Raw genomic sequence first — 24,970 nt, 5'->3', positions numbered from 1 at the left:
ATATATATATATATATATATAAAACATATAAGGATAGTGACATAATATATATATATATATATATATATATACACATATATATTATGTCACTATCCTTATATCTTACAGCCTCTTGTCATTTTTTTGTGTATTCTGGTATTTTCATTTTGCAATATATTTGATGTGATATAGGTTTAGTGATAGGAGTGTATATTATGTATGTTTGGACATCTTGAGTTTTTTTTTTTTCTTATTGTATTTCATGTGTAGATTCTTTTCTGTTAAAAGGGGCATATTTGATATACTTATTTTCAGAGTTGTTTTTTTTTAATTCTGGTGATTCAGAGTATTATAGTGTGTCTTGCTTTATTCTACAGGGAGACAAAATGCTGCATTTTATAGCTTGCAGCTCTGAAGATTATTTGCAATTGTGAAAGCAAGGAAGTGGTTTTGCATATTATATTACATATTATATTGCAGTTTGTTTTTATTTACAATGAGGCTATTCAGTTGATCAGGTTGATAGTAATAAAACCAATTTGAGATGTATGCTGATAAGTGGTGGTTATTACTGGTTTCACCTTTTATAAGGAAGTTTATGTGAACAAATTGATTTGGTGTTTGTTAACTTCACATAATAATAATACTTTTTTTTTTATTTTTTTTACATTGTATATTTTTGTAATAGGAAATTTCATTGGGTTATTGTGTTCATGTGCTTTTAGTATATAGACCTGAGCTTGTTTCATTGGGCTATGGGAATGTACCCTGGATCATTATGCTATTGTATTTTTATTGTATGTAGATTGGAGCATTTCTCCTTGGCTTTCCACTGAAAATGGGCCCTTGGCTCAGTTGGACCAACCCGGTTAAGAAATTTCAAATAAATGTCTCTGTATTTATTGCCTAGAAATATATTAAATTCATTTTTTATAGTATAATACAGTTTCTTTGGCCTGAGTTAAATTTCTTTTATGTATGCTGCAGAGTTTTGGCTTGCATCTTGCATGCTGGACTTTATTTATAGTATAATTATTATGAGAATCAAAGGCCTTTATTCTTTGAGGATACTGGTATTTTGTTTTTACCTGCTAGTAGGTTCTTATATCATATTTGAATGTGGGTTATGCCATGATTTATTATAATATGTCAGTTTGATTATAAATGTTTAATTAAAATAATTAAAGAACTAGACTGGGTTACGATTGGTCTGTACATACTGTATTGTATTGTTTAGCTTGCGAAAATATTTCCCTCAGATGTTTTGCATGGGAGTTTTAAGTCATCCTGAAGAGAAGCATCTCCTAGACTTTCCCACATTTGAGTATTCTGGGTCTGTCAACCCCCCACTCTGGCTTTTTAATCAAAATCAGTTCCAAATGGTGATTATGATCTAAAATATGTTACAGGTTAAAAAGAAATGTTTTCTTTTTTTTTTGCTAAAAATTGAGTGCCGAAATGCTCCATGTAGGCAGGTATAAACTCTAGCATCTGTTTGCTACATTTTATTAAAACATGTTAAAGGAGGGCTGGGGACATGGCACAGAAATGGGACCTGAATGGCTGGGGCAGGGGGAGGGGGGGTAAAGTGTCATTCATCTGGCCATCTGATTTGCAAACAAGTAGAAGGAAAGTCCCCCTTTTTTTTTTTTGCTGGGTTGTGGTGCATAGATCTAACTGTAATAACCAGCCCAGGATGCAAATTGAACCAGCTATGCTTCTGAGTGGCAGTAGTAAGGCAGTCTGGTCAGTCTGAGTTGGAAAACACAAAGGGGGGGGGGGTTAAAGTGAAATTGTTTCATTAGCCAGATGGCTTTTCAGGAACTTAGCTGGGTGTTAAATCTTCACTTGAGAGCTACTTCTGCTGTGCTTTTACTTTAAGAAGTTCCAGGGTCATCCATGTTGAGGCAGAGGTTTTTTACCTGGTCTCTCTGAACTGAGAGGCACTCCAGGGAGTGTAGTTATTTAATGACCAGAGCACCTGGGAGTTTGTTTTCAGTGAGTTTTTTTTGTCTGCTATATAATAGGTGCATTTTTGCCTAGCTGTTCACCATTCAGTGGTAGTTAGCAATACCCTGTATAGTAGCAAAATTATAAAGCTAGTACATAGGATGTTAACTTATAATACAGAAATGATTTGCATATAAGTAAGCTTAGGTCAGCTAGTTAGAGTGTCAAACAGCACTAAAATCATGGCACTATCTAACATCTAGACAGCACTCAGGTGACCCCTGTAAAACCAAAATAGCCTGATCCTAACACATGTCCTGATAACATAGATTTACAATTTCCTAATGTTTCTCTAACCAACTTCATAGATATGGGCATCCTGAGACAATGTAGTAAATGTCTCATGTACATAATTTCATTGTTGACAAAAATCTCACTTATAAACAAAGCTGTCAAGAACATACACACTACATCCTTCGCACATACTGCTCACCACACACATAGACCTTATTATGTTGAGGCACTTAAAAAAACCTCTCTAAACCTCAAAGAACTCCTAAGCCTTCAAACTGCAACAACTACCCTCAGCAATCACTAAAGCACACACCAAAAGCAACACCTAACACCACGCATAAGCCTACACCCAATGATCGCACAAGAACAAAGCTCATAAGTCAAGCAAACACTTTACCTGGTACTCTTATCATGGAGATTCCATATTATGACACACAGATGCCCCTCTCATCAGGCTGGACAAGGAGAAGATAATGGTTAGTTGCCTATCTGGAGTTAGGATCCACAATATCATGCAAACACTCATGTCACTGTACCACAGTTATGTATATGATTCTACTATAGTCGAAGTGGGTGTAAATGACCTGAGGCATACCTCACTGGATTATATGAATAAAGGCATTATGGATCTCTCTGAATACATCTCATACACAGGTACATGCCTTGAATTAAGCAACATTCTGCCTTTACCAAGGATGATGCCACAGTATGAAGAGAAAATGATTGATTTTTAACAATTGGCTTAGTTTCTGGTGTCACTCCAGGGGAATCCAATATATATCAGCTTTGGAGGACATGATTAACAGACCACTTTACTTTGTCAGAAATGATCTGCATTTGTCCTCCTGGGCTTTTGGATATTGGCTAAAACTTTATCCATCCCCTTATAGCCTTTTTTAGGCAATATAAAATGGCAAAACTACCAACATAGAAAAAAAAGGCAATGCGGTCAAAGTTACCTTAAGATGTTACTGCTCAACACCAGGAGCCTAAACAAGAAACTACACACCCTACAAGCTCTCATCACTCTGGAGGATGTAGACATCTGGGCAGTTACTGAGACTTGATTTAAGCCAAAAACACTGCTTCAATGTCCCAACAATATCCCTGCTTGCCTCCTAAATAGCCTAAAACATGATATAGTAGGACGTACTCTTTAACTCTAGCTGCAAAACACGTACTTGCCAGGTGAAGGAAGGATTGCAATGGTCATCCTTCTTCATAAGGATGGACCATCAACTGACCCCAAGAACTATAAACCCATCAATCTGACAAATCTAGTATGCAAAGCCATGGAATTAATTATCATGGAATTCATCAATCTACAGACAAAGGACCTATTCCAGTCTGGCTTTGCTTTCTCATTCACTCCGGAGCAGCTCAGAAATAGCTGCTTGCTTAATTCCACCATAGGAACAACAGTGCAGCCTGAGCTCATTTTCAGAAAATCCATTTGTAATACCATACAGAAAACGCATGTTCAGAACTCTTTAACTATAAGAGCTAGACTAAAAATGTAAATGCAAAAGTTGTTCAGCAGACACTGACCTTTCCAACAGTGTAAATGTTGATTGTGCGTATTAAAGGCATTATTAAATATTTGGCAAAGAATGCTGATATTGTGCATATTTTTTAACTTTTTGGAAAGGCAAAGCACAATATCTTGGTCAATGTATCATGTAGACCCATACAATTTGTATTTAATTTGTTTGTATGAATGTCAGCTATAAAATGATACCTTAACCATTACTGTGTAATGCTCTTTTACAGAGATATTCACAGAAATATGATTAATATAATATTTCTCATAATTGATAAACAAAGCATAATATCTCATCACCTGTAACAGACAGAGGCTGCTTATCAGTGTATAAGTTGTGTGTCTCAATGTCAGCTTCAAACTGGTGCATCATTTGTGTCATCACCATGCTCCCTTGCAAAGATATGGGCATAATAATGAGAAGTATTGGAAATGTATAATTTTCATAATCCTACAACACTAAACAAACTGTGATATCTGTAGATGTGTACAGTGCAAAGAAACAGTTCTTTTACCATGTTATAAGGAGTAATACTGCCTTCCAAATGAGGTATTACGTGGCACACTGACATGTTCACTTGTAAAGTTATTTACCAAAATATATAAAAAATCATAATTTCCATAACCTAGGTTTGAAACAAACTTTGATATCTGTATATGTGTACAACATACAAGCACAGTTCTTTTACCATGTTGGAACTATGAATACTGTCTTCAAAATTAGGTATTACTTAGTACCTTCAGGTGCTCCCTTGCACAGTTATTTACCAAAATATGAAAAAAATCATAATTTTCATAACCAAAGTCTGAAGCAAACTTTGTTATCTGTACATGTGTATAATATACAGGCACAGTTCTTTTACCATGTTGGAACTATCAATACTGTCTTCAAAATGAGGTATTACTTAGCACATTCAGATGCTCCCTTGCAAAGTTATTTACCAAAATATGAAAAAAATCATAATTTCCATTACCTGAGTCCTAAACAAACTGATATCTGTACATGTGCACAGCATTCAGACCCAGTTGTTTCACCATGTAGACACATATCATTGTAAATATACACATTCTTGGTGTAGCCAACATACTGCTGAATGGGTACATGTAAAGAGAAAAAGCAAGGTAAGGACCGCCACTCCACTAATGAACCCAGGACAGACATGGGACTTCAGTGGCATGCAAGGCCATCTGATCTGTCCAATACCTGTGCTGGCTACCCACTCAGACAGCTGATACCACTACAGTCTAATGACCTCCTTCAGTGTCAGCAGTGTGCCTTACCTATGCCTTTTCCCCTTACATGTGTCCATTCAGCAATGGACCTAAGGGATCAAGTTCTCTATTACTAAGCCCTTCCTGTCATCTAAACTCTACACATGCCTAATAAAAGCAGAATAAAAAAGAAGTATTGCAGGATGGTTACTGACATATTCAATTGTACGTGGTAGCATTCTCCTGAAACAGTTGTTCTTTCTCTGCATCTTCATCAGCTCCTTACCACGGTTATTTTCCAAACTCAGAAAAATATCATATATTACACAACACACTTCATAAGCAAGCACAAAATTTGTACCCATGCACAACATACAGATAGTTCTTTTACAATCTGAAAATGAAGTATTACTCAGCATATGTACAAGTTCCCTAGCATGTTTTTCCTGTGTTGTAAGTAGTGACAGCAATAGTGTTCATAAATATAATAAAAGAGTTTTACTTACCATACTGGTCTTACTTGGTCATGTGTGTTTTCCCTTCTTCTCACAAGCTGCATGTTACCAATCTTGCATAGCTCTCCTCATGCCATTGTGGAGGTCAGTCAGGCACAACGCAATGCCCTCCTCAGTTAGGTGAATGCCATCCCTTCTAAACAGGTGAACATCTCCTGCGGTGATGCTGTCATGGCAGATTGTAGACCCACCGACCATGTGCATCAAGCTATGCATGAACCCATTCTGTAAACGTTTGGCCTTGTGTGCTGCCCATTGACTCTTTGCTGTTTTCCATATCTGGCAAGGAATTATGTCAGATCACACAAAATGACAACATGGCCACCATGACTGCAGGTGTTCAAAAATTGCTCTTATTTGAAACCGTAGCCTTCCAAGTGGTTGACTTATGACATCATTCCCTCCAATGTGCAGCACAAGAATGTCAGGCTCAGGGTATATGGAACACTTCTCTTCCAACAACTGCAGTACTCCACTCCAATGCATGCCTCTTTTTGCAATCCAGTATACCTTCACACTAGATGTGGGGAAGCTCAAGTTGTAGTAGTTTTCACTTACAGAGGCATGGCTGGCAGCCCGGTGAATGTAGGAATGTCCACATACCCACACTCTCACTTGTTGTACTCCTGCTCATGAAGCCATGTCAGTGTCAGAAGGTGGACTAACCTGCACAGGAAAGAAAATGCAAACAGGTTACTACTGATGTTTACGAGATGTATTGGAAGACTACATATATATATGTGTATCATATGCATTACCTGGTTAGCCCATCCAAATCTTCGCTCCTATCCACAGGGACATTATTCTATTCTTAAGGTACATAAGTGGCGATGACACTGCAGAGGTACATACCTACCACCCTTGAAAAGACCAAATTACACACAATGACTGACAAGGGGGCACAAAAAGGCCACATGTAAACAGAAAAATCAGGGTAAGGACCGCCACTCCACTAATGTGCCGAGGACAGGCGTGAGCCTTCAGCTAGTGGGCATCTGAAGTGTCCCATACCGGTGCTGGCTACCCACTCAGACTGCTGCTAGCAGCAATGACTCCTGATTGCCGGCAATGCCAACAGTCTGCCTTACCTCTGCCTTTTCCATTTACATGTGTCCTTTCGGCAATGGCCATAATGACTCAAAGGGGGTGCTAATGTAAAGGGTCCTGCCCTGACCTACATACATTTACTACACCTGAAGGGAGGGAGACTGAGTGGAGAGCTACACCAAGACAACATGAGAAAAGACCAAGACTGAACCAAGCTTTGTCTTTTTGCATGTGTCCTTTCCCGGAGGGAAACATTGCATCACAGTGGCACCCCTGAGGCCATGCTTACCTAGAACAGCAGCACTGTGGGACTGAGCTGAAGATTCTCCAAGTTCCCAACTGCAATCCAGGTGGATCATAAGATCCATGGTGGCCGCATATACCCCCCGTGATGCATCCACCAACACAGGAGCAGTTGGCACAAATCTTTGAAGAGGAACCTTCCTGGCCTTGGTACATAAGGGCTTGGCAGGTAACTGACAAGGGACACAGAGAGGGCACATGTAAATGGAAAAAGCAGGGTAAGGACCGCCACTCCACTAATATGCTGAGGACAGGCATGGGGCTTCAGCTCGTGGGCATCTGAAGTGTCCCATGCTAGTGCCGTCTACCCACTCAGATTGCAGGTAGCAACAATGACTCCTGATTGCATGCAGTGCCAGCACTCTACCTTCCCTCTGCCTTTTCCATTTACATGTGTACAAATGGCAGAAAGAAAGTGGTGGGGGGTGTATTGCAATGACTCCAAGTGGAGTAAAAACCCAAATCTGGCTTGTGCATTCATCAATGTGATAACGACTTCTGCTTATGTGAATAACAGTGATAGCTGCTGAGAGTTTTGCCTGAAAAATGATAATGACTCAGTGCTATATTGTAACTGCACTTTGATAATGACGTGCAAAGTTATGCATGCTCAGACACAGGTGATAATTGCTGGACATAATATAGGCATTCATTATATTACCTGCAGCTGTTATGTAACACAGACTTATTATCATCATTAAAGAGAAGACCTGAGTAATTCAGTAAAATAGTATAACATTTAGATATTGAGCCCTTCTTCCCAGCTAAATTCCACAAATGACTGACAAAGCCAAGAAAAAAAGCCCAAAACATATGGTAGCTCCATGCTTGAAATAGTCAGCAAGTAAGTCAGGAGGCATCTATAAGAAATTGATTCTAGGGTATTTTGCTAGAAGTAGTGGCCTAAGTAGGTAATGGAAAATATGCTATGTCAAATACTAGAAAGTAGTAACACAATATTTCGCAGGTCGAAATCAAACAGAAACAGCTAGCAGAACCAAGTACTGGCAGGAAATAATGGCAGTAATAGTCAGAGCATGTTTCCTTTGTATACTGTACCTTTCAGTTAAAGGTATGACCAGCTACTACGCAGACTGGGACTAAAGGTGGTTGTGTATCTCATGGCTGGTCAAACAGGACAATGAACTTGAGCTTCTCCATCTTCAAAGCACCATAGGCCAAATTGCATAGTACTTATTTGCAAGCTATAGGTCCCACTTTAAGTCCCAGAAAGCCCATGTATTATTGGAAACACTCACCATCCAACCCAACAGCAGCAAGTGCAGAACTAACTCAGAAAAACAAGCCACCCTGGTGGAATCACAACATCAATAGGCTGTGTAACAGAAGGAAGAAAATCATGGCAAAAAGTAGGAGGTGCAGAACCCAGCAAGATAAAAGCTGTCTCAAACTACACAAGCAGGATCTGAAGACAAATAAAATCTACCAAAGCCAAATCTGAGGTACATTTGTCCTACCAGGCCAAGGACAACCACAAGACATTCTTGAGCTATGTCCACAACCTCAAATGAACAACTGCCACAAATGCTCTCCATAAAGGGCTAACACAGACAAATAACTGGCATCTGAACCATGGACTAACACTAAATGGCAAGAAATACATAACAGTACCCCCCAGGAAGTCATCCAGCTGTTGCAACTGTCATATTGACACCACATCCCTAAGAGTTGACTCAGTAGTCAGAGACTTGGGGGCACACACAGACATTAATCTAGACTTTGACCATCATATGTCTACACTAGTGAGGACATCATTCTGTGTTTTGCAACGTACAAACAAAGGTAAAGCATGTAGGTCCAAGGAAGAACTAAATCGTATCCCTTATATATTATGGCGCCTTTTAAATTTATAGTTTTGAACATTTTTCCAGTACGCAATGAAACAAACCATATGAACCAATCATGACAAAACTGCCCAAGTCAGGAAATTTCAATTATAAAAGGGCACACAAACTTCTGTCATTGCAATCCACCAATATCAGTCCATATGCTTAATCTCTGTAAAAAAGAAAGTAATCTGAATAATTCCACATGTAACTAATGTAAAAGTTGCTGCTAGCAAACAACTGTATATTTCAATGTTTCATCTACAAATGCAAAGCCTGCTGGCAATATTGCAATAGGGAATGGATAGAAAACTGAAAACAGGTTCATAGTTACTAGGTATGTCATGTACAGGAGGACAAACTCAGGACTGCAGCACCTCTGTTACAAAGAAAAACAATAATGACAATCCTACAATATCCAGTTTATGTCAGTACCAATAAAAGTAACATTTACAACACCCATCCTGTTGGCACAGATTTGCCTAAATTAAAAGTATGACATCCGTATTCAAGTTATGGCACTAAGCATTAAGCTTTATTAAGTTTTTATTGTAAACTGCATGCTTGTGTATGTATATCACAAAGAATAAAGGAATACAAGTTTCCAATTTTTTTTTTTTTTTTTTTTTGTGGTCATTGTTTTTGTAATTGCAAACATGTGCCATTGCAGCATTATTAAGAAACATTGCACAAAATCCACAAATGTAAACCATGTAACTGATTTGAGAATAATACATTCTGGGAATTGAAAAATAATTTCAACCAACAGCTGAATGTGTTTAATGTTTTTAAAAGATGTAAACCATTCACTTATTAGTGGTACTAACATGAATACCCTTACTTATCAGAATAAGTACATCAGAAAATAGTTTTGATATTGTTCAAAAGATATGTTATACCTTGCTATGTGCCTGACTGGGTTATGTCTGCCTTTTGCATCCTGGGTTTTACATGTAAGAGGAAGTGCTATACTCCCAAATAAGGTTTAATCCATACTTCTGTATACTTCATTTTATCATGCCCTATAAATTACATACAAATGAAGTCATGCAGACCCAGTGCAAAAATTTAAAAACTTCTAAAAAACTAATTACTTTCGTTCCATACAAAACTTGGACTTCATAGTCAAAACCACAGCAGACTACAAGAAATTTAAAACTTCATGGCAATTTTTGTAAACAGCTTTGTTTCATTTTACATACAATTGGTGGTGGGTTGGTTTAGTTATTTAGTTTGTGAGTTTTGGTTACTGACAAAATTGTTATTCAGCTATCCCGATGTCTAGTTAAGATTCTTCCATTATGGCTTCTCAGATTGATCTGCTGCCTGGGGATTTGACTATTGTATTAAAACAGCCTTCCAAATTTGTACCTGCTTCTATGGCCACAGGAGGTGTTTGGATGGTAGTAAATGTTCTTCTGTCAATTTAGAGCAGAGCTGTTCAACTCAGAATAACAACCCTGTACAGGAAAAGATTTGACAAGGTCGTGAGCAGTATAACAGGGTAGATTTGAATAGATGGATGGCTTCTTATGATTTTAAATTTCATGACAGAAGTTAAATCCAATGGCACATTAAGTTTACAGTTAAAACCTTTTGAGCAAACCTTATTAAAATACAGGAATTTACAAACTGGCAACTGTTTTCTGGAGGAATTTAACCAAATAAAACAGGTCCCAATGGGGTTAAGTTTATGATAGTTCTCAACAGGTGCTTTAGCAAATGAGTGGAGTTCCCGATACCTCTAGTGAATTTTAATGCCTTCAGGATTGAGTAGAATTAGCATTATTGATAACCCCTTACTGAGCAAGGAAAAGATTTGTGCTCCATTTAGCCACAGTGTTGATTCAGTTAAAGCTTTATACTCGGCAACTAAATTTGGCTTTATTTTTTGAGAACACCTTCATTGACTGTTTGGGGGATGTATTGAAAAGGAAAAGTGTGCTTATACATTCTCAAACCACATACACAACACTCTTCATTCATTCCTTTACTATTCACTCTCTCATACTCCCAAGCAGGCACTTCTACATACATACACACACACACTCTTCATTCATTCCTTTACCATTCACTCTCTCATACACCCATGCAGGCATTTCTGCATTCATACACACACTCTTCTTTCATTCCTTTACCATTCACTCTCTCATACACACACGCAGGCACTTCTACATTCATACACACACTCTTCATTCACTCCTTTACCATTTGCTCTTTCATATACCCAAGCAGGCACTTCTACATTCATACGCACACTCTTCATTCATCCCTTTACTGTTCACTCTCTCATACACACATGCAGGCACTTCTGCATTCATATGCACAGTCTTCATTCACTCCTGTACCATTTGCTCTCTCATACTCCCAATCAGGCACTTCTACATTCATACAAACACTCTTCATTAATTCCTTTACCGTTCGCTCTCTCATACACCCACACAGATAATTCTACATTCATACACACATACTTCATTCTCTCCACACGCACTAGCAATCAGTGCACAAAAAGCACAATAATCAAACCTACTACACTAGCCTACATAATGTCAGCTTACCATACCTCAAGTAAAATCATTTGAGCAGTAAGAAGCAGTTCTTGGTACCAGCAGAAGAAAAACAGTGAGAATTTCCAAGCAAAAAACCAGCAAACTGGTGTCTCCAATAGCAATCAATAAATAGAGAGATCCAGCAGCAGGTAGAATCTGCAAATATCAGAAAAAAGGAAAGAAATACCTGCTGCTGGACCCTCTATTTATTCAGGGAAAACAAAAGAAATTTAGATTTGGGGTGGAGGTGTTATGCAAGTGGTGGCTTAGATTGCAATAATCCGATTGGCTGCCACCACTTGCATACAACTGCTTTACAAGCTGATTTTCTTTAAAAACTTCAATGTGAGCAGCATGTAAAAACGCACTGAATCATAGGTATATAAGGTAAATAGCAAGTTAAAACTATGATTTAAGCATGTTTTACACTCTGCTCACATTACAAATCTACATTGCAGTTTGTCACGTCAGTGGAAGGTAATCAGGGGTAACAGCTTGCAATTCCTATTATCTCACAGCGCGCTAGGGTGTAAGCACTTGGGGTTAATGAGTTAAGGGAAGGTCTTGCCTATTTAACATGGTCGGCTTCTTCAAGAGGGTCACTATGGCAATGGATGAGGGGAAAATAGTGCATAACACATACTATGACCTGGTCAAGGCATTCAGTACAACTCTGATATTGTTGATAAACGCTCAGAACTAGGCATAAATCCCTGTGTAACTTGCTAGATTGTCAACTGGCTCACAGATACAACCCAAGAAATCAGGATCAGTGAGGCCACCTCCACCAAGAGACTGATCACCTGTGATGTACCTCAGAGGTCCGTACTCGGTCTGCTTCTGTTCAGCATCTACTCGTTGGGGTCAAGAGTAATGTCAAAGGCCTCTGGCTCACCATATTTGCAGATGACTGTAAATGGGAGTTATTATGGATTCCCTCCATGACACCAACATCCTACAAGATGGTCTAACACAAATGATTGGTACAAAAGCCAAGGATTCAAACTCAGTGCAAAGAAATGTATTATAGTGCTCTTTGGGAAAATGTTCACCCAAGCCTAATTACTTCATCAGCAAATCACCCCTAAGAATTGATCCTGGGAATGTATGTAGACATTAATCTGACATTTGACCAACATGTAGCCAACATAGTAAGAAAATCATTCTATGTCGCCCAACTCATAAGCAGGTGTATGGCATCCATGTCCAAGGAAAAATAAAATACTTTTACGTTAAAGAAGAAACTTGGACTTTGTTTCCTGTGGTTAGTATTGACTATCTGGACATCAGGTTGCCTGTTTCTACACATTTTTACAAGTTTGTTTGCTCATTTTTGACTGTATGTCCAAGGAAGTAATAATATCGCTCTCCTCAATCTTTATCAGACCCAACGTTGTTTACACTGCCCCCTTTGGTATGTACCTAACCAGGCAGTTACAAGAACTGGATCAGCCTCAAAGGTTCTTCACCAAGCGAATCCAGGGTATAAATACTCTGTCCTACACAGATCACATTAAGGTCCTATCTTTGTACTCAGTCTTCTAAAGATTACTGATAGGTGACCCATGTCTAGCATATAAGAGATCCTCATATCCATTTCTCATGGATCTCTTGCACATCTGCAAGATACGTGACATAAACAGAACCTGTTGGAGGAACTGATATATGTCTCAAAAGATCGCCACTCTATGGAATAAGCCACCCATCAACATGAAGCAGAATTCATTCCTACACATATTTAAAAGAAACCTTGATCATTTGACGGGAAATTGCAACTTCACTCCGAGACTGGCTTCTATGTCTCTGATGAAAAGAGGTCAACAGTAAGCAAATTAATCCCCAACTAACATTCTCCCCGACACATAACCCTTAAAATCCTCTTTACTTGCATACGTCATGACATATGTGCCCAGGGAACTTTGGGACAAAACTGGGTTGGGTTACACACCTAGGCTTGTAAAGACCTTGGTGGTCGTTAGCCTAGTATAAACCTATGAACCTATGCATTTCATTACGTTTTAATTTATGGAATGCTGTGAATACATTTTTACTTAATTTCCTAATTAATGGCTTTATGTCACTGATGTCATGCTTAATGACTGGAAGATTAAAATTAATTAATAGTGCTCTTTTAATGTTTCTTGATATTGCCCACCCTTTCATGCTTATGGGTGTGCAAATTCTGTCACATGTCTCTGGGTGGGACAGTGCTAATCTGAGCTTGTTATGTGTGTTTATCACCATTTTATACACTTTCTAATAAATATTGTTTCTGGCAGATATATTTGTAGTTATACATGTTAAAGTACATAGAAATATGTATGTACACATTCAAGTGTGCTGCTCCATACACAAAACCAAACATCCTACACAGCAGACAACACACCAGTGTCTCAAAACAGAGCCCATAAGGCATAACAATAAAACAACACAGCCCATAAGGCATAACAATAAACCAAACATACTAGTTGACTTAGTTGTGAGACACACCTATGTGCCCCTCACCAGCTTGACAAGGAGAAGGTCACGGCCAGTTGTCTATCAGGTGCCAGAATCCGCCACATGATGCACACACTTAAGTCTCTCCACAACAGGTACAAGCATGACTCTGTCATTGTCCATTTTGGTGTGAATGACTTGAGACTTACCTCCCTGGACTATATGAAGAGAACAAAAAAAAAGTTCAAAACCTCAAGCAAGCCAAAGTGTCCAAGATAAAAGTACACTGATATCCAAAAGTATCACAGACACACCATATGCACCATTAAAACATTTTAATAATTGAGCAGTAAAATAGGAAATAAAATCAATGTGCAAAGCTTTTGAGACAAGCTATTTCTCAATGCTTCAACAATTAAATTGCCATTAGGATCTGTTATATATAATAATGTACAACAGCTAACCAATAATGTATAAATACCAATGAATTAAGCAATAAAACAGTGACTGAAAGCAATCAAAATAAGTTAATAACATATAAACATTTAAACCCACAACCCAAACATATAAAAAACATACAAAATATATTTTTATATACAATTATGCTTGACTTTTAAAACAGGTTTAATACTATGTTGAAAACTGAGTCCTGGTAAAATATCCGCCGTAAAATAATATATCCACTTGTACTCTAAAAATTAATTTTTTTCTACTAAATTACCTCCTCTGATGTCAGAAAGAATTTTTTGAATAACCCTAAATTTTAACCTATGATTCAAACCATTTTGTAAAATATGTTTATATAGGGCAGTAGTATCCACACCTCTACGTATATCTGAGAAGTGTGAACTAATATGTTCCTTAAGCTTCTGATTTGTTTTCCGTATATAAAAATGATCACAGGCCACACAATTAGCAAGATATGTTACATTCTCTGTGAAGCAAGTAGCATAAGTATTAAAAGTAAACTCATTTTTGGTAACTGGATTTATAAATAAGAGATCCTAATGGCAATTTAATTGTTGAAGCATTGAGAAAGAGCATGTCTCGAAAGCTTTGCACATTGATTTTATTGCCTCTTTTCTTCTTCTTCTTCTTTCGGCTTTTCCCGGTTAGGGGTCGCCACAGCGGATCACCTGTTTCCATTTCTTCCTGTCCTCTGCATCTTGCTCTGTCACACCAACCACCTGCATGTCCTCTCTAACCCCATCCATAAACATTATCTTAGGCCTTCCTCTTTTCCTCTTACCTGGCAGCTTCATCCTTAGCATCCTTTTCCCAATATACCCAGCATCCTTCCTCAGCACATGTCCAAACCAACGCAATCTTGCCTCTCTGGCTTTGTCTCCAAACTGTCCAACCTAGGCTGACCCTCTAATATACTTATTCTTAATCCTGTCTACCCTCGTCACACCCAGTGCAAATCTTAACATCTTTAACTCTGCCACATCCAGCTCTTACTCCTGCCTTTTTGTCAATGCCACTGTCTCCAACCCATATAACATAGCTGGTCTCACTACCCTTTTGTAGACCTTCCCTTTCACTCTTACTGGTACTCATCTGTCACAAATCACTCCTGACACTCTTCTCCACCCACTCCACCCTGCCTGTACTCTCTTCTTCACCTCTCCCACACTCGCCATTACTCTGAACTGTTGATCCCAAGTATTTAAACTCATCCACCTTCGCCAACTCTACTTTCTGCCTCCTCACCATTCCTCTATCCTCCCTTTCATTCACACACCTATATTCCATCTTAGTTTCATAGTTTCATAGTTTCATAGTATAGTACTAGGCTATCTGCCCTGGGGCATTTGTAAGCCTAGCCATAGTGATGTGGCTTTTGCCACCCCATGAAATGGTACAAAAATGTACAGAATAAATCTAGAATACTGTGCCTCTGTCTAGTAGTGACACAATGAAGGTCCCCTTATATAATAGAATTAGTTTACTGTGCCCCTGTCTAGCAGTGACACAGATGTGACCCCTGGGTAAACTTACGATCTCCCATCCACTCATCAAGATTTCTCTTGAAGAGAGTCAGTGAGGGGCTCTGCCTAATACGAACTGGGATCCTGTTCCAAAGCATGGGAAGCCTCTGGGTTATGAATCTATCCCTCCAGCATGTCCTATTCATACTTGTGCTGAGGTTTAAGTCTTTAGCTCTCGTGGTCCTGATGGATTTGGATTTTTTGAGGTGGAGCATGTCCATCAGATCCTGATTAGACATGGCCTTGTACGTCAGGCAGAGATCACCTCTGAGCAGGCGGTATGCTACTGAATAGAGCTGAAGTTTCTTTAGTCTGGCAGAATAAGACATATGCTGGAGACCCTTGATCCTTTTGGTGAGGTACTTTTGTGGTCTCTCCAGCTGTTGCAAATTCTGGGTGAGGTACATACCAAATGGGGCATTGTACTCAATCATGGGTCTGATGAGGGAGGAATATAGGGGTACAATGACATCCTTGGATCTGGATGTGAATCCCTTCATGATGAGGTGTGCAAGGTAGAATGTTTTTCTAACCACTTTGGCAACGTGGGTGTCAAATGAGAGGTCGCTGTCTACTTGGGTCCCTAGGTCTCTGATTACTTTTTCTGTACTCAGTGGGTTGATGTCTATGTGATAATTTGTGGGTACTTTGTTTTTTCCAAAAGGGACGACTATACATTTTTTGGCATTTAGTTTAAGGCCGTGACTACGGCACCAGTTGTCCGTTTCAGTGAGGCCTTTTTGTAGGATGTGTGTGTCTGCTGGTGAATCGACTGTGGCGCCTAGTTTGCAGTCATCTGCGAACTTTGTCAGCCACAGCCCTCCCATGTTTGCTTTAACATCTGAGAAATAAATGCCGAACAAGAGGGGTCCCAGGACAGATCCCTGTGGGACACCACTTGTGACTGGCTTTGAGTCTGACATTGCTCCAGCGATTTTAACTTTATGGGTTCTGTCCTTTAGCCAGTTTGCAACCCATCTAGTGACATCAGGGTTTACTTTTAAGCTGTTTAGCTTATCTATGATGCCTGAGTGGGGTATTGTGTCGAAGGCCTTAGCCAAGTCCAGGTATGCTGTATGGACTGCTTTGCCCTCATCAATGGCTCTAGTGACTATTTCAAAAAAGTCAACCAGGTTTCAAAGGCAGGATCTGCCCTTTACAAAGCCGAACTGGGTGGGGTCAAGTGTCTGTAGGTCCCCTATGTCTCTGTTTATGAGTTCCATAATGATTCTTTCCATAGCTTTGCAGACCAGGCTAGTTAAGCTTATGGGGCGGTAGTTTCCATGGTCTGTAGAGGCACCCCCCTTGTGGAGTGGGACCACTGTTGCTGTACGCCAGTGTTCAGGTACATATCCCGAAGTAAGGCTAAGGTTAAATAGCATTTTTATGTGTGGGTTTAGCTCCTCTTGGAGTTCACGTAACACGCACCCCGGGATACCGTCAGGTCCCATTGATGCTGTGTTTTTTGCTTTGTTTAGGGCGGTTCTCACTTGGACATCTGAGATGACAGGGAGATTACATTCAGCTGGGATAAGTATTTCTTCTTTTGGGGATGAAGGAGGGGAGAAATTTGCACTGAACCTGTCAGCCAGAATGTTAGCAATATCTGTGGGTTCAGTGTATTTTTTGTTGTTGTGAACCAACTCTGAGCATATCTGAGGGTTTCCGCCCAGGTTTCTAACATAGCTGAAGAAGGCTTTGTGGTTATCTTTAGTGTCCTTAGCGATTTTTCTCTCAAGTTTGCCTTGGATGTTTTTATGAGAGAACGTAGTTTTCTGCTAATGTTGATCAGAGATGTCTTCCCTTCATGGGATTTCGCTCTGACGTGCAGTAGCTTCCTTCTTTTGTTATACAATTTGTTTATGGCTGAGATCCACCAGACAGGACGCTTACATTTGGTGGAGAGGGACTTGGATTTGTTTGGGATTGCATGATCCATGCATTCTTGGAGATGTCCATAGAAAGCATTTGTGAAGGATTCGGCATTGTGGGATGTGGTATCCACTGGCACAGTGGGCTTAAAGGATACCATCTCAGTCTTAAGAAGAGTGAAGTCTGCTTTTGAGAAGTTTTTCACTGTGGTCTTTTAGGTGGGATATGTATATCCAGGGTGATTAGTTTGTGGTCAGATCTCACTAGTGAGGGGTATACTTCCGGTGTGGAGCATTTTGTCCCCATGTTTGTGATGATCTGGTCTAGTATATTATCTCCCCTAGTGGGAGAGGTGACTAGTTGTTCCAGTGCATTTGAATTTATGAATTCTAGGAACCTTTGGGCTAGGGTATTAGGGCTAGAATAATGTACCCAATCTATGTTTGGGTAGTTGAAGTCTCCCAGTATGATAGTATTTTGTGATACATTCATATCCTCCAATGTCTTCAGGAAGGCTGAGTGGGGTTCTTGAGATTGGGAGGGTGGTCTGTAACATGCTACCAGTTGTATAGCAGTTTTGCCTATGGTTAGTTGCACCTGTATGGTCTCTGATGCTTCATGTGTTGCTACTAACCTGGAGGTGTGGGTGAATATGGACACTTCCCCTCCCTTTGTGGTTCGGCCCGGGTTTTGGGGTCGAAAAGCATGATACGAGGTATAGCCTGGTAGCACTGGGGTGCTGTCAGGAACCTTGAACCAGGTTTCAGTTACTGCACAGACGTCGATGTTCTCCATGCTGAGGAGTGCATCAAGTACCTGCATCTTGAGATTTAGACTTCTGGCGTTTAGTAGCATTACCCTTAGTTTATTTCCATTTTTGTTTTCTAAGGAGGTGGGTTTGTCTTTTGAGCCTTGCCTAAAAAAGGAACTATGGGGGTGGCAAGAGCCTTAGCCAATATCCGGAAGCCCAGTGGTGACAGGTGTAAGCCATCCCTTGCGAAGCAGCGTGGCTTGTCCAACATATCATCCCAGGCAGACAGACATTGGATCCCCTTAGGATGACACCAGTACTTGAGCCAATTGTTAAAGCTGATCATCTTGTCTTTGTAGTGTGGTATCATTCTTGGTGAGGGCAAGATGCTGCTCAGGGTCAGGGTCATACCAGCCTGGGCTACATAATCGGAGAGCTCCTCTATGTCTCTTTTCATGTAGTCCAGGGAAGTACGTCTCAGGTCATTCACACCAGCATGGACAATGACGGAGTCATATTTGTACTTGCTTTGGAGTGACCTGAGTGTGTGTGTTATGTGGCAGATCCTAGCTCCCAATAGACAGCTCACAGTCACCTTCTCCTTGTTCAGCCTGGTCAGTGGGACATCAGTGTGTCTGACTATGGAGTCACCTATTACTAGTGTATCAGGCAAGGTGTTTGGCCTTAAGGGCTGCGATTGGTCGACACACTGATTTATTGACGTATGTGTTGCATGTGTTTTGTTTTGAGGTGGTGGATTTTTGGATGTCTGCTTTGGGAGCCTCTGTTGTTTTGGTAAGTTTTTTATTAGAGCCTCCGAGTATTTCTTTGTGTTTTTATGTGTTTGGTTTGCAGTTGTGGTAGGTCTATGTGGGACTGGGATTGGTGTGTGTGTGTGTGTGTGTGTGGTTGCCATCTCCTCCTGTCTGGTCATGCCAGCCCTGAGTTGAGAGAGTTCAGCCTCCAGTTTGGCTATATAGTTGCATCTCTCACATGTATTTGTGTTTGTTGGGAGGAGGAGAGGGTTGTCTGTGTACATGAGACAATTGTAGCATTGTCTCAAGATACCCAGATTGACCAGCTGAACTGGAGAAGACGCCAGTAATCTACCACTTGACATGCTAGAACAGTATAAGGGAGTGGTATACCTTTAAGGGAAGTGGATATTCACAGGGGTGGTAAGTAGATGTAGTGCTTTACTTAGTACGAGAGTGCTTACTTAGTAGGGAAGTATTGAGAACAAGTGCTAGGCTTATAATACAGTGAGTAGTCTAGTTATACTAAGAGTAGACCTTCCTTAAGGGAAAATTTGAAGAGCAGACTTGGCGGAGCCAGAAACAGTTTAACCTTGTTTAACCGGTGCTGCACTATGCGCACGACCGCGCAAAGCCGTGCAAACGTGGATTTTAAACAGTGAACTACAAAAGAGCTAGAAATGGTCCAAAACAACCAATTACTACAGCTTCTTGTGCTGAGGTCACTTCCCCCAAGGACAGGTAGACTGCTCAAGGCTCCCCACTCCCACTGGTGAGCAAAGAAACTTCCTTCTATCCAAGTAAGGTAATGGACAACATAGGAACTACACCACAGCCCAGAATACAGCAATGCCTGTAAACTGGTCTAAACTAGTCGAGGAAGGTGGGAAAACAAGGATCATTTTTTTGTTTTTTTTTGTTTTTTTGGTAGAAACACGCAGAAAATGCAGAAACAGTGATAAATTAGTTACACAGGCTAGCACACTTTAGTGGGCAGCCTCCACAGTTAAATTAAACAAACAAACAAGCAAACTATCGATCAAATTTGACTAAAATGTAACTTTAAGTGCAGATTTTAAAATAATGCAGCAATCAGTTAAAAAACAGTTCAGGCTAGTTCAAGGTAAGCTACAGAAGCTATTCCAAATTAAAAAAAAGCAAAGATACTTAAATCCAATAGGTAGTCGCTTTTCTGAGTTCCCTGCTGCTAGGACCATTCTGTAAACCCACATGGAGCTTGTCTGAGCAGTATAGCCAGAAAAAAATGCCCAGAGGCGGATTTTAAACAGTGAACTACAAAAGAGCTAGAAATGGTCCAAAACAACCAATTACTACAGCTTCTTGTGCTGAGGTCACTTCCCCCAAGGACAGGTAGGCTGCTCAAGGCTCCCCACTCAGTCTAGCTGACCTTCATTCCTCTCCTCTCTAGAGCATATCTCCACCTCTCCAGGGTCTCCTCAACCTGTTCCCTACTCTCACTACATATCACAATGTCATCTGCAAACATCATAGTCCATGGGGACTCCTGTCTGATCTCGTCTGTCAACCTGTCCATCACAAGTGCAAATAAGAAAGGGCTCAGAGCTGATCCTTGATGTAATCCCACCTCCACCTTAAACACATCTGTCACTCCCATGGCAGATCTCACCGATGTCACACTACCCTTGTACATATCCTGTACTACTCTTACATACTTCTCTGCCACTCCCGACTTCCTCATACAATACCATAACTCCTCTCTAGGCACCCTGTCATATGCTTTCTCTAAGTCCACAAAGACACAATGCAACTCCTTCTGACCTTCTCTGTATTTCTCCATCAACACTTTCAGAACAAGCATTTCATTAAACAATTCATTAAAGATTTCATTAAACAATCTGGTTAAAAATTCCACTGCCATTTCTCCTAAACACCTCCAAGCTTCCACAGGTATGTCAGACCAACAACCTTTCCATTCTTCATCTTCTTCATACCTATCCTTACTTCCGCCTTGCTAATCCATTGCATTTCCTGATTCACTATCCCCACATCATCCAGGCTTCTCTCTCTCTCTCTCTCTCTCTCATTCTCTTCATTCATCAGCCCCTCTAAGTACTCCTTCCATCTGTTCAACACATTCTCCTCACTAGTGAGTACGTTTCCCTCATTATCCTTTATCACCCTTACCTGCTGCACATCTTTCCTAGCTCAGCCCCTCTGTCTAGCAAATCGGTACAGGTCCTTTTCTCCCTCCTTAGTGTCCAACCTTTCATACAACTGTCTATATGCCTTATCCTTAGCCTTTGCCACCTCTCTCTTTACCATGCACCTCATCTCCTTGTACGCCTGTCTACTTTCTTCATCTCTCTTACATCCCACTTCTTCTTCGCCAGCCTCTTTCTCTGTATACTATCCTGTACTTCCTCGTTCCACCACCAGGTCTCCTTGTCCTCCTTCCTATGTCCACATGTCACACCAAGCACCTTTCTAGCAGTCTCCCTTACTAGCTCTGCTGTAGTTACCCAGATATTCGGTAACACTTCCCTGCCACCCAGTGCCTGTCTTAACTCTTCCCTGAACTCTACCTCACAATCACCCTTTTTCAATTTCCACCATTTGATCCTTGGTGCTGCCTTCACACTCCTCCTCCTCTTCTTGATCACCAATGACATTCTACAGACCACCATTCTATGCTGCCTAACTACACTTCCCCCATCACCACTTTACAGTCTCCAATTTCCTTCAAACTGGTCCTCCTGCATAGGATATAATCCACCTGTGTGCATCTCCCTCCACTCTTGTATGTCACCCTATGCTCCTCCCTCTTGTTAAAATATGTATTCACCACAGCCATGTCAGTCTTTTTGCAAAATCCACTACCATCTGACCTTCTGCATTCCTTTTCTTAACACTATACCTACCCATCACTTCCTCATCCCCTCTGTTCCCTTCACCAACATGCCCATTGAAATCTGCTTTGATCACCACTCTCTCACCCTTGGGTACAGTCATCACCACTTCATCAAACTCACTCCAAAAGTTTTCTTTCTCATCCATCGCACACCCAACCTGTGGAGCATATGCACTAACAACATTCATCATTACACCATCAGTTTCCAGCTTCATAAACATCACTCTACCCGACACTCTTTTCACCTCCAAAACACTCTTGGTATACTGTTCCTTCAGGATAACACCTACCCCATTTCTCCTCCCATTCACACCATGATAGAACAATTTGAACCCACCTCCAATGCACCTGGCCTTACTTCCCTTCCACCTGGTCTCTTGTACACACAATATATCAACCTTCCTTCTGTCCATCATATCAGCTAGCTCTGTCCCTATACCAGTCATGTTGCCAACATTCAAAGTTCCTACCCTCACTACCACACTCCTAACCTTTCTCCTCTGTTCCTGTCTTCGGGCATGCCTTCCCCCTCTTCTTCTCCTCCTCCTCCTCCTCCTTCGGCCAACAGTAGCCCAATTTCTGCCAGCACCCTGTCAGCTAACAGTACTGGTGGCGGTTGTTGTTAACCCGGGCCTCGACCAATCCGGTATGTAAATCTGTATTGGTTTCCGCATATCTCATTTGGCAGATGTTTTACACCGGATGCCCTTCCTGACGCAACCCTCCCCATTTATCCAGGCTTGGGATCGGCACAAAGAAATGCACTGGCTTGTGCATCCCCAGTGGCTGGGCTATTTTATTGCCTCTTTTATTGCTCGTTTATTAAAACTTTTTAATGATGCATACAGTGTGTCTGTGATACTTTTGGACATTTTTGACTATATGAAGAGAGACATGATTGAGCTCTCAGAATATGTGTCCCAGGCAGGTATGACCATAGCCCTAAGCAGCATCCTATCTCCACCAACAATGATACCACAATACCAACAAAAAATAATTGACTTCAGCAATTGGTATTTGTCTGCCTGGGATAACATGGTTGACAGGCCTCGATGCTTTGCCAGAGATGGCCTCCACCTGTCACTCCTGGGATTCTGGATCCTGGCCAAGGCTCTTGCCTCCCCCATTGTGCCTTTTTTAGGCTATGTCTCAAAGACAAATATTCCAATATAAAAGATCTGGCAAAAAGCAAATTGAAGGTCATGCTGCTTAATGCTAGGAGCTTTAACCTGAAAATGCACTCACTGGAGGCTGTCCTCAGTCTGGATGATGCTGATGTCTGTGCAGTCATGAAAACTTGGTTCAGAGCTGCAGAGAGCACAACTTTCTTACCAAGCTATACCTCATTCCACAAATTCTGACCCCAGAATGCGGTCAGGAAGACTAAGGGTGTTGGAGTCTCTATCTTCATTAAGGACAGGCGTACCTCCAGACTGATTTGCCAGTATGATGCACTGGAATTACTCCATGGGCAACTGACAGTTGGCAAGACACTCTTCCAAATTATAGCCAGCTATAGACCCCTCTTCATGACTCAGGACACCCACTCCTACTACCTGGACCTACTAGACTCCATCAAGGTACCCCCTAACACCCTGATCCTTGGTGACTTCAACTACCCCAACATAGACTGGGTGAACTGTTCCTGCACTAATGCACTCACTCAATGATTCCTTGACTTCATAATTTCTAACATCTAGACCAGCTTGTCTTATCCCCCACAAGGGGAGATAACATTCTGGACTTGGTTCTCACCAACATGGGTGACCGCTGTACCACTCCCATAGTATGTTCTTCTCTGGTGAGATCAGGTCATCAGACTGTCTCGTTAGAAGTTTTTATCCGTAATCAAGCTAAAAAGCTTCTCACAAACTGACTACAATCTCCCAACAGAGGGCATCTGTAGCTTCATACCACTGCCCCCCTCAGAGGATGCAGAAAACTATTCTGAACCAGTGCAGTATACAAGCACCTATACAACTGCACGGACTCAGCCATAGCCAACAGAACTGAAACCTGCTCCCCAAGGAAACACACACCTGTTTGGTAGACCTATCAACAGGCTTTACAATAAAAGGAAAAAACTGTTGTTCAAGGGTAAAAAGGAACAAATTCCAAACTGGAAAAAACTCCCACCTCAACAAGCAAATTAGATCACTAGTGAAAACCTCCAAAGCCAATTATGAATTGAAACTAGCCTCCGAAACAAAGGGAAACCACAAAGCCTTCTTCAGTTATGTCAGGAATCTCCATGACAAAGCCCAGGTTTGTCAAAAATTAGTACTTAATGGTACCACTTGCACTGATCGTGTTGACTTAGCCAACCTGCTAGCAGATAGGTTCAGTGGAAACTTCACCCTCCTATCCACCCCCAAAGGCCCATTCAACATCCCAGATACTTGTCCCGTACCTCACATCTCCATAGATCAAGTGTTAAAGGCCCTATCCAAGGCAAAGAACACAGCTTCCATGGGACCTGATAGTATCCCAGGCTGTAGTCTATACCATCTCCAGCAAGAACTAGCTTTGCCATTGAGTACTCTATTCAACTGCAGCTTAAGTACAGGCTACATTCCAGCAGAGAGGAGATCTGCCATTGTCATCCCCTTGCACACAGATGGTGCCACTACTGACCCTGGAAACTATCGCCCCATTAGCTTGACAAGTCTGATCTGTAAAGCCATGAAGCATATTATTATGGATCTCATAAACAGGGACACAGGCAATCTCCAAGCACTTGACCCCACCCAGTTCGGATTCGTCCAGGACAGATCTTGCCTGTTGAACCTGGTTGACTTCTTTAAGACTGTCACCAAGGCCCTGAATGAGGGAAAGTCAGTACATACAGCTTACCTTGACTTGGCCAAGGCCTTTGACACAATCCTCCACTTGATCATCATTGAAAAGCTAGGACAATTTGCATAAATCCCTATCTCATCAGGTGGGTGTCCAACTGGTTCACCAATAGGACCCACAAGGTCAAAATTAGTGCATTCACCTCCGACAGCAGACCTGTCACTAGTGGTGTTCCCCAGG

At 41.0% G+C, this 24,970-nt stretch overlaps 1 protein-coding gene across 1 annotated transcript in view; it reads right to left on the bottom strand.

Moving 5' to 3' along the window:
• Nucleotides 1-24,970, bottom strand: part of FBLN1 (fibulin 1) — a gene marked incomplete in the record, with an annotated part of 2,573,942 nt that overhangs the window by 1,114,023 nt on the left and 1,434,949 nt on the right.

Source organism: Protopterus annectens, chromosome 11.part0 (genome assembly GCF_019279795.1).
Source record: "Protopterus annectens isolate FY-2018-M chromosome 11.part0, PAN1.0, whole genome shotgun sequence".
NCBI classification, from domain to species: domain Eukaryota; kingdom Metazoa; phylum Chordata; order Ceratodontiformes; family Protopteridae; genus Protopterus; species Protopterus annectens.
This window is presented reverse-complemented; position numbering and strand designations above follow the sequence as displayed.